Consider the following 16,045-nt stretch of genomic DNA (forward strand, 5'->3'; position numbering starts at 1 on the left):
TGTTGAATTCTTAATGTTTGTATCTTGAGCTTTGTAAGATGGAACAGTTGAGATGTCAGTGCTGAGCAGAGAGGAGAAATCATGGGGATTGTAAGGAAACAAACAAAACAACAGATCTTGTGCCTCATTTGTTTGGTGGTGAAGATGGTACCCCTCTGCTTTTACAGCTTTTACTTGGCTTATGTGTTTCTTGGGACTTCTGGAAGCAGTAGAAAAAAAGTGCTGACAAGGGTTACAGTAGCTGGCCTTAAACCAGCGTGTTGTCACAATTAAGGTGTGTAGGGGAAAGGTACTTGAGGATTGCAAGAAGACAGTTGGAAATCAGAGGGAAAAGTGCTGCATTTGCAGCACAATCTACTAAGCAGTGAAACTTGAGGGAGAAATCCTGGAAAGGTGTAGTTAGTTCAGGTGAACAATGACAGGTACTTGAGCACTGAGGATCTTAGCCAAAGCCAACCGATTTTAAACATTGACATGATGGAGAAAACACTCACATCAGGGTTATCCAACAGCACATGTGCCTCCTGATGTGTTCCATAATTTTATGCTGGGGCTCTATATCCTATAGTTTTCCTGAGGTCTGTATGTGTGGGTGAAATTCCACTCCTGACACATAAGGGGAGGAGATGGAAAAAAATCTGACACCTGGAGAGAATAAGCTTATTTGCTCTATATAGTTTTCAAATAAATTTGCATACTAAAGATTCTTGCCTGAGTGTCCTAGAGAATGTCTGTCCCAATTTGTCTTGGCCAAAGGTGTCCAGCTACCCAAAGCCACGGTGTGTCTCACTGATGTTATTCCAGAAGAGTGATGGAAAGACAGGAGGAGGTGAGTTGTCTGCATTGCTGAAGGACTGCAAAATGCTGCACTGTAGATTGGGAGGGATGAATGAGCCTAAGTCATAAAGCTAGTATGGTACAGACAAACTGAAAATTGGATTGTGTGACTTACCAAAAGGAGAGAGCAAATCTTATTTCTGAATAATTGTATGCTCATTATCTATAGCAGAGAAAACCTATCTGCAAGTGTGGAAGGGTACAGTGAGACAGCAGAGTCATTAAGTCAAGATTCTTGCAGTTCCCGTGTGTTGCAGGGTCTGTTCAGCATGGTCTGTTCAGCAGGGTCAGAGCAGGATGTGGGAGGCAGAGGTTCACCAGAGGTGAGTGGTAGAAGTGGGTCCCCGGCTCAAATGTCCAGAGACTGAATGGTCAGCAGTTGAGTTTGTGGACTCAATCTTTGTAATAAATTTAGGGACTGGCATTACACCTAAGAAATAATTTATGTTTGCATGTGCTCTTGCAGCTTGTTGCTTACTATGCCTGTGTGGACCACATACAGGTTATTCTGCCTATGGTTTGACAGTGATGCATATGAGGAGATTGCAGCCATTAGCACAGGCTTTGCATAAAAATGATTTGGCATCTGAAGTCCTTTTCTTGTTGTGCTGTCCTCTGAATTGCTCTGTCAATAATCTTATTGGTGCTTTTTGAAACCTGCAATTCCAGTGAGCTCTGTGATAGATGGGAAGCAGCATTAAAGGATTAATGAGTTGAACTGAATATTTTGTGATGCCTTGAAGTGTCAACATCAGCATGCAATGCACACTTCTGATTAGCTTGGTTCAGTCTTTGGCAGCCAGTACAAGGAGTTATCTTGAGATGGTGTGTGCTTTTCAACTACTGCAGAAGGACTCAGTGGCAGATTTAGTGTGATTGCAGGATTTAAAAAACAAACAAACAAACAAAAAGACTCTTTAAAAGTAGGATCATGTGTCTACATGCTTTGCGGGTATAAATTGACAGCCTGAAGGCTTAAGTCAGGTGTGCTTTTGAGAGTTGAAGCACTCATTCTGATTCACTGGCAGTCTTCTGCTTGTAGGAGCCGATGCTGAGAAAATACTTGGAGAACCTACTATAATTGAATAGGATGCTTAATTTTCAATTTATTTGCTTCTCAGATGTTTTTGTCCTGACTGCCCTTCATTTTCCATGTGCTTTCATTTCCCATCTTTCCTTTAAAAAAAGAAAGATATTGTGTAAATACTGTTTGTGTATATATACATACATGCACACCCAAATGCTGAGGACCAAAACATATGCAGCTTTCATAAACCTTCTTCTCTCTTTGTGGTTCCTGAATATAATTATTTCAAGTGGATTTGGCATGTGTGATTAAGCTAACATTGCATGTACTATCAGGAACCTTCTCTATCTTAAATCAACACATAGTCTAGAGTTTCGACAAGTATAGTCTAATTTAGTTAATGCTACAGCTGTACTTGCTTGCTCCCAAGTGCTTTCCTTATGTCTTTTGAAAAAAAATATACTGTCAAAGAGAATATTCCAGAACAAAAAAGTTTAAGTGGAAATGTTGCATGGAATCCCTTGAACCCTATGCTCAGTATGTCCAGTTTCCTTTTTTACTCATAAGAATAGTTGACACATGGGTCATCTTTGGGCTGTTGGAGCAGTTTTCTGTGTATCTGCTTTGAGTGACTCCCTCCATTCTGAAAGCCCTTGAACCTTTGAAAGTCTCTACCTTGAAAAAAAAGATGAATTATATATGTACCATTTTGAAATGTACCAAGACAAGCTCTTTGCTTAGCATGGATAATTACAAACAACGTTCTGATCCTGAATAGAGGGTTTTAAAAGAAGATCACATTCAAAGCTGCTCATTAATTATGTTACTAAGTGTCAGCCCTTTTTAATAAAGGAAAAAAGTGCATTCTGCCTTGGCTGAAATGCAAATACAATAGAGATAATGTCACTTGCCAAGGAAGTATTATTTAAAACTAGAATGATGCTTGTACCTACTAATTAAAAGTTAATATATCTTTTAAAAAGTGTGATTTCTAAGCCAGATTTGAATCAGCTTGCCATTGTTACTTGTGACTGAGGTCTCTGGGTGAGGCACCCAGAAAGCCCTGCTGTGTGTCCTTGTCTTCTCCAATTAACCTTTAGACTGGGTAGCATTGTTAATGTGCTGTTTGTTTCTCAGATGCCCATGTCATTTATACAGAGACCAGGGTGCCACCCAAGACTTAGTATTTATGTATTTTATTCAGAATAATAATAAAAAATTATTTAAAATGTTTTTTTTTAACGAATTCCAAGTTCTGTACAGTTCCACATATGTTTCTAGTATGGCTGTAGAAATAGATTGAGTGCTAGTCAGCCGCTGCAGCTGACACAGTGCCTCTTTTGTCATGTTGCAGCACAAAATGTTGCTCAGATTCTTAATGCGCTTGACCTCAGTTACATCTAGATGATGTATCACAGACCAAAAAAGCTGTTAAAGGAACCTTTTGACATTGCTGAGTCAAACAGCTCATTTCAGGAAATACTGGAATAAAGGGTGTTTGTGCAGTCTTTGTGGCAGCCTTCTGCATACGTATTATAAAGCAGTCTTTAATTATGGAATCACATTATTACTTGTTTCCACAGAACTCCTGCCTTATTAAGTGCATGCTACGGATGTCGCTCCATTTAGGAGCAGCCACTCGGTGTTTTAGTTTTTCTCCTGTATTTTCAGTGCACGTCTTCCTTCTTTTTGTTTTCTGCAAACTGTGTAAGACTGTTCTGAAAATAGTGACTTTTCCATATCAGTCATTCTTGCTTTATCTCGCTGCGCCACGTGTTTAGGAATTTATATTTCAGAACCCCCCAGTGAAATGGAGGTGCACTTGCACTGTATAGGTGGAACAAACTTCTAAAGTCAAAGTAAACCTATGTGTAGGTGTCCAGTGGAAGCTGCTCAGGTTCCCTGTGGCGGTGTCAGCACTCTGCTCTGACCCTGTGTGAGTAGTTTGGGCATGGAGATGCAGCTAGGACACTAGACCCTGGGCTGCAAAAGAAACAGTTGTCTATTGACTGCACAGCCATCCTCACAGTCTTTCCCCATCCCCAGTCCTTGTTTTATTATGTGCCTTTGAGTTGTGGTGTCACACATAGCTGTCCTATGGGTACCTCCTTTGCTCCCTCCCTGGAGTAGCTTTAATTTCTGTAAGAGTGAGGAGCAGGTCCTCTGGAAAGACACTATGATCTTATATTTAAAAACTGTCTGTCAGGAAGCAGAAGCTTAAACTGCTCAGAAAAGTTAATTATTTAGCTTCTGAACTTTTTTTTTTTTTTTGCTAGGATGGCAGAGGACTTTTAGATTATTCAAGATTCATATTTAACAAATCAGCTCCTTTTTTGAGTGTTTCAGATCCTTAAGGTTACCGCAAATTGAATTGATCTGTTATCTAATTAATAAATACGCTTCTCCAAAGTAATCTTCCATGCATGTGACACTTAGAAACTCTGGAAGAACTTTCATTGATTTCTGATATGGATACCTTAAATTGAATTTGATTTTTAGAAATGAGTGTCATTTGGCTGCCATTTTTTTTTCCTTCTTGGTATTATTGAAGCTTTGCATTAAATTCTTCTTTGATTTGCTGGTTATTGAAAGGAAACTGCCTCTGGTAGTTGTTAAAAGGACTTTTTCCTCAACTATTACCCCGTAACTAGGGCTGTTTATGGATTTTTTAAAGTTGTTGTAGCTGCTGCAAACCTGTTCAACAAGTACCCTTAGCATCAGCTGAGTCCATATAACAGACTTGCATTTGGTGCTGGCACCCAGCGGAGGTACCCTCTGAATTGAGGTCTGTGTGTGTTTTCAAAAATGTTCTTGGGAACTTGGAGTAAATAACTTTATCTCTCTGTGCCTTGGTTTCCCTTCTGTACTGGGAGAACGAATCCTTTGCTATATTGTAGAAGAATTGAGAAGGTGAAGATTGCAGAGTGAGAGGTATTTGGACATCAAAATAATAGGAGCCCTGTAAGACAGATGCAGACTGTTCATTTAATGCTTCTCTTGAAAAGTTGTGTTTGGCAGGGCTGAGTGTGGTAATATGGTTGGCAAGTGGTGGTCAGTGGTGAAACTCTGATTAACTTTGTGGGCTCAGGACCAGACGTTTTGAGAGTAACAGGAGAAACACTCAACAATTTGTTTTAGGGAAAGAATGGAAACATGCAGATTCTTTGGCAGCAGAATAAAGCAAAGATACTTTTCAGGCATCTTTTCACTCTCACAGAGGAAGCAACAACTCATATTGTGGTTCCCTGAGACATGCATCCAAGACAGGTCCTTAGCTGCTATGAATTGGTGGCATTCCCTGGCATTTTGGTATAGCTGTGCTGGTGTGTCCTAGCTATGAGTCTGGTGACAGCACACAATATGTTTTGGTGTGAATTCCTGTCCCTGAAACTGGGAGATTAAAGTTGAAAGGTTATGTGCTGTGTATAGCTCCTGGGAAACTAAGCTCTCAGCTTCCATTCATGATATTGAATGTGTATCTGCTGCTTTTTTGCACAGCAGGGAACATGCCACATGGATATGTTACTCCCTCTTCAGCGCTATAGGTCATTTTTCATGTGTAAACAATCTTAACTATTATTGGGCTTTTAGAACTCATTAAACTTTTCATTTCATGAGACGTTGGTAAGAGAGGCTATCAAAAGTACTGCAGCAGATCAGGAACAGCCTTATTCCAATTAGAGATTAAGTGGGCTTTGAAATTTCTGGCTTTTTAAAAAAACAGGAGATGCATTAGTTTTCCCTGCACACAGACTGCTGCGAGTGGGCTGCACCAGCAGGATTCAAATGTGAACCTCAGTCCAAAAAGTGAATTAGCCTAGTGTATTTTCAGGGATGAGGCCTTCTGAGTACATGCACAGCCCCTGCTGCTCAGCCTCATCACAAGCAGGCAAACAACCAAAAATCTTGGACTATCCATTATCTGCAGTGGGCAGATCAAAGAAAGGTAAATGCACAAGGCTGGGAGGAATTGCAGGAAACACAATGCAGACCTTGGTTGTGGAGACAGGTTCCCCAAGATTTCCTCATCCTGTTTACCTTGTTCTTTTTGACTGTCCAGTGAAGGTGGTGTACAGCTTCAGTAGGCTCCTAATTTAGTTAGATTAACCTAAATCTCCTTTGTAAGTCTTTCAGACATGTTCAACAACTGCTGGCTTTATACTTTGGAGGATTATCTCCTGTGTTAGGGCATGTCTGTGTTGCAGACAACAGTTAACACTACTATGTTGATGGCTCTGACAGAAGAGCTCTGGAAAATATGACTGTGGAAGCTGAATATCCAGTTGTTCATTTTGATTTTCTGTGGGGTGTGACTTGGCTGCACACAAGTACAGCAGAGAGGAATGTGGGTTTGCACTTCAGCTCCTCCTGTGCAAAGCCATGTACCTGGGCTCAGCCTGCTGGGCTTCAACTAAGATGGTGGTGGATAAAGCTGTGTACGGAAAAGTTTCTTTTTGCTGCCTCTGCAGCAGCACTACTATAGCACTTTGCATCATTGAGTTTCATGGCATTGATTTTGAATGATTGTGGACCTAATGAAATGTTGTAAACTCTCTTGGCTCATTGCTTTCTTCTGGCTAGTCACACGAAGTATTGCACAGAAGTGAGCCTCAGACCGACCCCTCTGAGAACTCATTTGAACCCCTGAATAGTATAGCATGTCTGTGCTATCCTGTTTTTCAGTAAATATGCTGTACTGTAATGGAAAACTAAATCAGCCCAGTTTGTCTTGGTTCTTTACAGAAGCAGATTAGCTGATTTTGTTCATCTAACCATTTTTGTGTATTTAAAATTGATTAATAATTTGTTTCAGGAATATATGAGTTAGACTGACAGGTTTCTTGTTCCCTGTGTCGTTGTCATCGTCTTTCCTTTTTATGGTGGCCCTGTGCATGCCTTTGGGCAGTGCTTTAGGAGTTCACTCATCTCCCATGAATCTGCAGTATCAGTGTTTTCATCTTCTACTGTGTGGTTGTTTTGTTTTGGGTATGGAGTTGTCGTTTTTTGTTTTTTACATGACAAAATTATAGTTTAATTTCATCTGTTTCAGCTGATTTACCTACATGAGTCCCTTGTTAATATTCTTTGAACATATCTGTTTTGGCCAGCACTGTAGTTACTTGATGTCCCAGCTTTGTTTTGCCAAAGAATAGTTTACTTTTGCATCCTTATTCCACTTCCAGCACTTGTAGCTTTCCTGCACTCTTTTGGCTTCCCACGAAGCCTTGTTCTTTTAAGATTCACTACCTTTAATCTGCTGCACTTGTTCCTTCCTTCTGTTGGAATAGTTGGTGGTGTCGTTTCATGATCACTATTACCCAATCCATCTCCTGCCTTCACATTTTCAAACAGTTTCTCTGTTTTATAATAGCCAAACCAACTCCATCTTCTGAAATAAAACATACCCAGAGTGTTAGAAGACCCTGATGTGCCCAGCTGTGCCAATGCATATTACACATAAACACAGCTGTCTTCATAGCACATGCCCTTCTCTTGGGGCTGGCATAGGCTGAATGGTGGCAAATACTGGACAACTTTATTCAGCTATTGCACGTTACTGGAAAGCTGTTAGTGAAAGGCTTTGCTAACCAGATCTGTCAGCGTGACTCCTTGCAGGAACACCAACTTCACAGAAAAGCTGACAGCATTAGTAAATGCCACTGTAGGTATAGGAAAGGGGTAGATAAATTATTCAGTATAGGTGAGTTCTTTAAAAACAACTCCTGATTTTATTAGCTGACACACGCTCAGAAGACAAAATGCCAACATGTAGCAGTGCTAGTTGAGTTTGCTCTGAGTCAAGCAATTGTTATGGTACTTTATTTATTAATAGTCTTTTCCTAAATGTGTTCTGGGCGTTCACCACAAGGCTGCATGAATCAGGGCTGTGATTCTGAAAAATCTTAGAGTTCCTAAACCAGAGTTAACTGAGTGTAACTAAAGCAGAAAACTAAGTAGGTGTCTGATCAGTGTTTTATAACCATATTATCTTGCTAGCAACAAGTCTGTTTCCTTTTTATCATGACCCAAGATGCTAGGATGAGTCTAGAGTCTCTCAAGCAGTAAACATTATGGACTGGGCCTTAAAGGTGCTGGGTGTTCTGCTTGCTGGACATGCCAGGGTTGTGTGCTTGTCTGTCATACACTCATCAGAAGCTTCATAAAAGGGATCCTGCTGGTACCATCCTTAGTCATCTCTTGCTTTGGATATGGACTGGGAGTTCCTCAGAGATGAGGAGATGCTGAATGGGGTTTTGCTCAAGAGGGGAATATTGCATATGAGTTGTTAGGTGGTGTTTTGCTGACCATTATTAACAGTGTCTGGACAAGTAGCATCTTTCTAAAGAATGCCAAATCTTTGGCACATGACACTGCACCTGGGGGTGGGGCCTTAGACAAATCTCATTTAGCAAGTCTAACCGGCTTAGGGCTGATTTCCTTCTCAGACATATGGAATTAACCAAAGATAATAGGGACCACGCCTGGACAGCGTATTGTAAGAACTGACTTCTCATTTTCTGATGTTGGGAGGAAGGAAAAAATAGCTGAGCCTGAGTTTTCTTCCACTTTTCTCCTGGTTACACCTCCATCTTTATCCTCAGTTATGACAGTGTGCAATGCAGACATAATCTTTTGTTTTTCAGAAGGTTGTCTCATTCTTAAAAACAGGGGGTAGGGATGGAGTCTTTGCTTTCTGCTCATGATTCAGCCACTGCCTCATGTTAACTTTCGCAAGACAGTGAGTCTACCCATCGCTACCTTTCTCTGAAATGAAATGCTTCATTTCTAAGTTTGATGAAGTCAGAAGAAAGACTCTTGTTACTTTCAGTGACAATCCTTGTGCTCGTGGGTACAGTGAGACATAGCAAAGTTGACAATGAGTACAGAGTTCCTTTATTCCTGCTAGCTTTTATCTTCTCCTCCCCCTTCCCCAGTCAAGCAATGAATATCTACTATAGCTTTGTTCATCTGTGCTTTTTTGTTTGTTTTTTTGTTGGGTGTGGTGTTTTTTTTTGTTGTTGTTGTCATTTTGGTTTGGTTTTTTGTTTTGTGGTTTTTGTTGTTTGTTTGTTTGTGTGTTTGTTATCCATGTTCTGGCAGATGTTAATTTGCCAGGTAGGGTGCGTGTTGTTTAAGGATGATAGTACTGGAAAATGATCCATTTGCTGGCCATTGGCTTGAAGCTGGGAAGTCTGTTCTGCCTCCTTCTTGGACAATTCAATGCAATTCATGAATACCAACAATTTTCACTTTTATAGGTGCTTCTCCCCTGCCCAGCCTTTTCCAGGATTGCAAAGCAGTAATTAATCCTCATTTATGCTGTTGCAATGATATTATACTCATATTAAGATAGTAGTAGTAGTAACTAGAGCACAAGGCAGCTCAGAATATGCCCAAGGTCATGTAATAAACAGCTGTAGTACCAGAGAGAGTTCCTCTCTGTGACTGCTTAGCAGCTTTTCTGTTGTACATGATACTCAATTACATGATATTCAGTTTATAGGTCCCATCAGTCTGGTCTGCAGTTTGTGATCACATCATTTTTTCTGTGTGGTATAACTGTGGGGTTACTGGAAACAAGGAAGCTTTTGGTAAATTAAGTCGTATTATCCATGCTCTTTGTTTGCTGACTTGTGCTTTTGGTTGTTGCTGTTACTGTCTTCAGTAGTTTTTGGTGAATCATCCCCAGTGAATCCAGATACAGAAAAGACCTGTGAAACTCTGATTCTAACAGAAACCCTCAATGTAGCCTGTGTTTCAGTGGAATCAGCTTTTCTGGGGATATCCACTTTGTGTGAAAACAGGCATTCTGAAGGCCCAAGCTCTTCAGTGGGACATGGTCTGATGCATATGAAGGGATGTGAGTTATGATGGCAGCGAGGTTCTAGTCATTGGAGAGTTTGGTATAACTTTGCACAATACCAAAAGCAGAGAAGGAAGGTATTTTTTTAATCACATGTTGCAATTCATGAGCCTTTAATAAAATGAGAATCTTTTCCCCTTAATAGCTGCCACTAACAGAGCTTTTGCTTTATTTCAGATTGTGGAAACCTTAACTAAAAATATTGTGTGACTGACAACGTGACAACAACACCAAAAGGTGCGTTTTCTGTTTTTGCTGGTCTCTCATTGCAGAGCACTGGAAATGCTATACATAGTGACTTTACTAGGATGGATTGCCTAATGAATCTCTGTGGCTTGTTCAAACAAAACCAAATAGTTTGACAGGACTCCTCCTATGTCTGCATGTACTTGTGTTATGTATTTTGATGTGTTTTAAACAAAGATGATGTGTACATTCCTGGGCTATACAGTGAAAGTGTTTATGGCAGAAAGGTGGAAACTTAAGTGAAAAGAAAAACACGTTGAGATTTTGGCCAGCTTTTTCATGCAGGTGTCTGTTTTCTGTAGGAAGTATCCTATTGGCAATACAAGTTGAGCTGTTCAAAAGCCAGTGCTGCTGCGTACAAGTGCTGCAAGCTGAATCTATGATGTGACATTTTTCTCTTCTCACACTTCAGATTTGGGGTTCATGGTTGCCAAGAATGTTCTCTGCAATGTGCACTGATTACCTTTACGTCAGTCACCACATGCTCATGTTGTCTGAGGGTTCGTTGCTCTGCTTTGTTGAAATGTTTTATTGAGGTTGTTTGCGGAATACACAAATTTGCAATGCAGCGCAGATGTGAAGAACTGCTGATCCCTGGATTTTCTACTGCACCCTGGCATTATCTGTTCAGAGGAGGGTTTGTGTAATGGGTGCTGAGAGCTTTTGGTTATTGGAATGGCTCAAGTGAAAACAACACAAAGAGAGCCAGTAAATGCTATTTTCACTTTATCCAGTGGTTGTTGCAAGAACAATTATTTGGTCATTCCTCTTCAGCCAAGAAAAGTGCTGATCTGATGTCAGCTACCTGAAGTTTTCAAATACCAGGTTTATCTGGTGCCACTGCACAGCTATGATTAAGTTAGTTGTGGGTGGTGTGGGCTTTTGTGTGTGTGTGTGTGGTGTGGTGGGTTTGTTTGTTTGTTTGGGTTTTTTTGTTGTTGTTGTGGTGTGGTTTTGGTTTTTGTTTTTTTTCTTTCCTGGAGCTGGTCCTTGTCCTTGGAGTAAAAACTGTGACATGTATTGCCTGCATCTGTGTGCTGGGGGCAGTTTCTTCTGGCTACAACATTGCTGCTCTTACTGCAGTCCCTCATTTCCTTCTTGGAGGTCACAGGTTTTTTTTTTTTCCTTTCTTATGTCTGAAGGCATGAGGCTTTCTAGAGTGTGTGTCCACAGCAGGAGAGCGAGCAGCAGTATTTCAGTGCACAGCAGCAGCATCTCTGCTGGGTGTTTCACAGTGCGGTGTTTGTCACCAGCTCTGCAATACTGAATTATAACTGTGACAGGCTGCAGCACAGACATACTGTTTGTACCTTCAAGGTGCTAAAAAGAATAAAAGAATCGCCCTAGTCTTATAAGTCTTGTCTTGTGTGTTTGTGGAAGGAAGTGAGAGAAACAGGTGAGGTGTGAAAATTATCAGCAAGCCTGCAGTTGTCAACATCCTTGAGATGAAACTGCCAGGGTCCTGCTCATGGTGTTAATCCTTGTCCAGTGAGAAAAGGTCTAGCTTTGATTTAGTGAGTGCAAGATGCTTCTTTTCGCTGCTTCTTGTCAGCCTCTGGGTGTCATTGAATGTGATTCATTAGGCAAAATTTAAATGGTCAGGGAGAGCTGGGTTGTTCAAAGTTGTAATGAGGCTGAGCCAAATAACTCTAATGAAAGAGTGATTTGAGGATCTGAGCTTTTACATGTAGATGAAGCTGTTGGGTAGGTGCTCTTTGCAAAGAGCAACAGTGAATTTGAGGCGAGTTCATTCTGCATTTTAATTCACTGGTGCAAGTCTGAGCATCAGGAGTTGTGATGGCAGGTGTTGAATGCACTACTGTCTGCACTTACCAAAAGGTCATCACAAATAGTGATGTGTGTAACCAGGTAAGTCAGTGCAGGATGTGAGCTGTCAGCTGAAAGGGGTAGGTAACCTCCTGTCTGCTCTTAGAAGTGAGTATTAATCCAATTCTTCCTGTACCCAGAATATGGGTACTTTCAGCTGTGTTTCAGCTGCTCACAATTTAATCATGTGGAAAAGAGGTGTTCTTGCATAAATGGAAAGCAAAAAAAGCCTCTTGTAATGAAATAATTGGTTACTAAAATCCCATTTTAGTAAGCTGATCAAACAGTGAGTGCAGTCTGCAGGAGCAGGCCCAGACCAAGGCTGAATAAACACATTAAAATCTGAATTTTTTTAGTTCTTCTATCTGATACTATTTTATCCTCCTCTTGCCCTGCATAAATCTAAGGCATGTTCAGATCATATTGTTTTTTCACAGCACACTAAATCTTCAGCTCTCTCTTTTGTCTTGGTAGCCTTTCTTAAGTCCTCTCTTAACCTTATACACAATCTATATAACGGCACAGAAAATATCTTTGCGCATTTGTTGGTCTAGCCCTGTTGCATCACTCTTTGGACTGCCCCAAAGCACCTTCCCTCTCCTTGCTCATCACTTAGGAGTAGTGTATCTTGCACAAAGGAATGAAAGCAAGACCATTTGTCTCAGGTCTGTCTCTGCAAGGTCAGGCACGTATTGAGCCTAAATATTACCTAGTTTTTCACACTTGCAGGGCAATAAAACCCAAATCCTCAAAACAAAACACGTAATGTGAAAAAAATGTAAGTGCAATGGTTGTGTTTTGCTGAGAATCTGAAAAAAAATGAAAGCAATAAAAACATGTTTTTAAATCTTATCAGTATATTTCACAGAAAGAACATGAGTGTATGTAGGAAGCAGTTCCTAGACCTGTACTAATTTAAAGTGAATTTCTGTGTGGTATGAACAAAAATATTGAGATAATTTTATCAAAAGCCCCAAGAGCTGCATTGCCTAAGCTCACATTAGGCCCCTGTGTGTGGCTACTGATTGCAAGAAGTGTGCTTGCCCCGACTCTCCTTCTGCAGAAAGCAGAGTCTGTAGATTAGCACTTTAGGAGGGGTGTGAAGGCCGTATGTGGTAGAGCCATTTTCTGGTGAACCTCTCTCTGTTGAATCTAGAAAAGCTTCTGATTTTGGGTCACTTCTGTTCTCTGTCGAATGTGAGGTATTGTCGTGGCTTAACCCCAGCTGGCAACTGACTACCATGCACTTGCCTGCTTGTTCCCTGCCGCAATGGAGTGGCAGAGAGAATCAAAAGAGTGGGAAAACTCATGGATTGAGATAAAGACAGTTTAATAAGTAAACCAAAAGCCATGCACACAAGCAAACCAAAACAAGGAATGCACTCACTCCTTCCCATCGACAGGCAGGTGTTCAGCCATCTCCAGGAACTCAGGGCTCCATCATGCCTAATGGATACTTGGGAAGATAAACACCATCACTCAGAATGTTTCCCCCTTTCTCCTCCTTCCTCCAAAATATATGCTGAGCATGACATCATATGGTGTTGAATATCCCTTTGGCCACTCTGGGTCAGCTGGCCCAGGTGTGCCTCCTCCCAGCATCTTGTGCATCTCTAGCCTTCTCCTGTTGCTTGGCAACAACCAAACCATCAGTGTATTATGAGCCTTCTTCTCATACTAAATCCAAAAGACAGCACTACACCAGCTACTGGGAAGAAAATTAAGTCTATCCCAGCCGAAACCAGGACAGGTATGAAGAAACTGAGTGAGCCGGTGTTCTTACAAGCCCTATAAACAGACAGATTTAGCTGAGCATTTACCTCTGTGCTTTTAAAAAAAGAATGATATGAGAACTGTGATCACCACTTACACCATGGAGTCTTTTGTGTTTTTGTCTTTACAATTTCTGCTCTTTTGGGCTATTTATCTTGTAAAAGTGGTCTGCTGTAGGACAGCGAATAAATGGTTGTAATAAGACATCCAATCTCTTGGAGAAATCTAAGTGTCATCATACCAGGCTGTACTGGTTCTGTAGTTCTTAGAGTGAGATTATGCACCTCAAGTTGTTTTCTGGAGCGTCTCACATATGCATGCCATTGCCAGTCTCTCCAACTCTGCTGTGTGAAGAATGTATGTAATGCAATGTAAAGAGCTCCCACAACAGAGGTACCTGAGGAGGACAATGCCACATGTGTGGTACAGGGGAGTGAGGGCAGTCCACATAGCCAAACAGCAAGGATATTATCCTTAGGCCCACTCCTTTCTCTGTTACAGAGTTCCGGTGTTATGTACTTCTCTGTGTGCTAAAATAAGAAAAAAGAGAAAGCCAGACCTGCTTCCTGCTTGAAGGCATTGACATCGCATCCAGCATCCTTTGGTTTGATGCTACAGGTTGTTAACTACTTAGAGAGTCAGGTGAGGCAGAAGCTATTTAGATTGAGCCTTGGCTGTTTGTGTTGAAGTGACAAGAACTTGAGTTTACCAAAAAAAAAAAGAAAAATCCAGTTGATTGGAAGTGGTCCTTATATTGTTGTTCCAAGTGCTCCTTTTCTAAGAAGGAGCCCTCCAGCTCATGGGACAGAGAGAGGCAGAGTTTCTCCATCTAGAGATCTCTTGTGGCGTTTGTCCTCAGCAGCACTTTGCCGTGATGAGGAGCGCAGTGCTGTGCACTCTCAGTAGGCAGTTGGTTTAGCCCTGGGTGGTGGGAGGGCTGTGGTCTGGTCAAGTATGCTGAAAGTTAGAAAAACACATGTTCTTGGCTGCATCCAGCAGTTCAGGATGGAGGCGACCAAACTACGATGTTAACCAGCTCCATCTCATGTACTGGCACTTTGCAGGCCTGTGCGATGCTCCCTGTGTTCACATGTAGAAAAGCAGGATGGGTGCCTGAGTGTCACCTTCCCTAGAAGCTTTGGGTCAGGTGGGGGCCAGGGAAACCTATCTGCCTAAGGTCCTGTGCCACGGAGGAAATGAAGTAGGAGGTGTTGAATGAGGGTTGTGGTTCTCCAGGAGTGCAGGCAAACCAGCTGGCACCTGTGTGACTTTGAACCAGCTATGCTCATAGTATGAAGTCTAATGGACTGGTTTTCTAGTTGTCATGGCTCTACTGAAGTCAGCACAAATATGTGAATATGGCATAGCAGCAGAACTGGCTTATTGATTTTTTTTCTCTTTCAGGTGCATTTGGACTCTATGTCCAAACCGCATCCACTCAAATAATGCAAAGCCTGAGATTATGAATATGGAGAAATAGGTCCTCTTTTTAAGGCCCACTTTGTTTTTCATTGTCTAAGATTACATCTAGTGTATAATGATGCAGAGTTTAAAAAGCAGCTGTTTTCTGAGCAATAGCAAATCCTTGAGTTAATGTTCTACCAAACACCAGATGTGAAACCCAGAGGGAGGGCCAGAAAAATATTTATTGAGGGAGTATCTGAGGAAGTTGTTCTTATTGACGCCAGCAGCTCCTGAGTGCTGGTTAGTTAACCAAGTGTTTGTGGGTTGTTTTTAATGACTAATTTCATTGCCAGCAATGTCTTCAGAAAAAAAAAAAAAAGGTAAATGGAGGGAACAGGTGGTACACAACTTTTTTAAAAGGAAACAACATATTGTAGAACTGCAAGTGTCTGCTTCTACTTAATGCTTAGTCTTCACACACTCTGATGCAGTTCATTTGTGTGGAAAAAAAAATACTAGACCAGGCAGTAGGCCCATACAATATATGTGGGTTTTTTTTGTTGTTGTTGTTTTTTGGTGTGTGTGGGTTTTTTAATCTCCATTCCTTAAGTCTTCACACATTTCTGGAACCATTACCACTCAACAGGTGATATATCAAAAGTCTTTCTACCATAAAGTCACTTTCACTTGTAGTTGTTTTTTTTTTTTTTTTCCAGTGGCACCAGTGAAGACAGAACCAGGGTTAGAGCTATTTGATCTGATAGGGCAGTATGGAGGGTCTCACTGCAGCTCTTCCTAAAAGGAATGTCAGGTTTTTCCATGTGTCCAGGTCTGTAAGACAAAGGGATGACATCCTGAGAGAAAAGACACTTCAGTCATAGGAACAATGTTTTTTTTTTCTTCCAGTTCTTAGCTGTCACATGCATAACAATGCCTTATTATTTAAAGGCATTACAGTAACTTTTTTAGTGTTGCTTCTCATCTTGGAAACGTACAGGATGAATGGGAGCCATTCACCACATTATTGATTTTCAGACTTTGAAAGGTGGATTGTAGAATTAGTTTCA

General features: G+C 41.1%; 1 protein-coding gene across 40 annotated transcripts in view; it reads left to right on the top strand.

The window, feature by feature from the left end:
* MAP2 (microtubule associated protein 2) overlaps window positions 1–16,045 on the top strand; it is a 226,947-nt gene that overhangs the window by 34,381 nt on the left and 176,521 nt on the right. For all 40 annotated transcript variants that reach the window (XM_065068994.1, XM_065068995.1, XM_065069003.1 and 37 more), the window contains one exon: window positions 9,906–9,965. The gene's annotated coding sequence lies outside the window, so the exon portion shown is untranslated. The remainder of the gene's footprint in view (window positions 1–9,905; window positions 9,966–16,045) is intronic.

Source organism: Columba livia, chromosome 7, assembly GCF_036013475.1.
Source record: "Columba livia isolate bColLiv1 breed racing homer chromosome 7, bColLiv1.pat.W.v2, whole genome shotgun sequence".
NCBI classification, from domain to species: Eukaryota; Metazoa; Chordata; class Aves; order Columbiformes; family Columbidae; genus Columba; species Columba livia.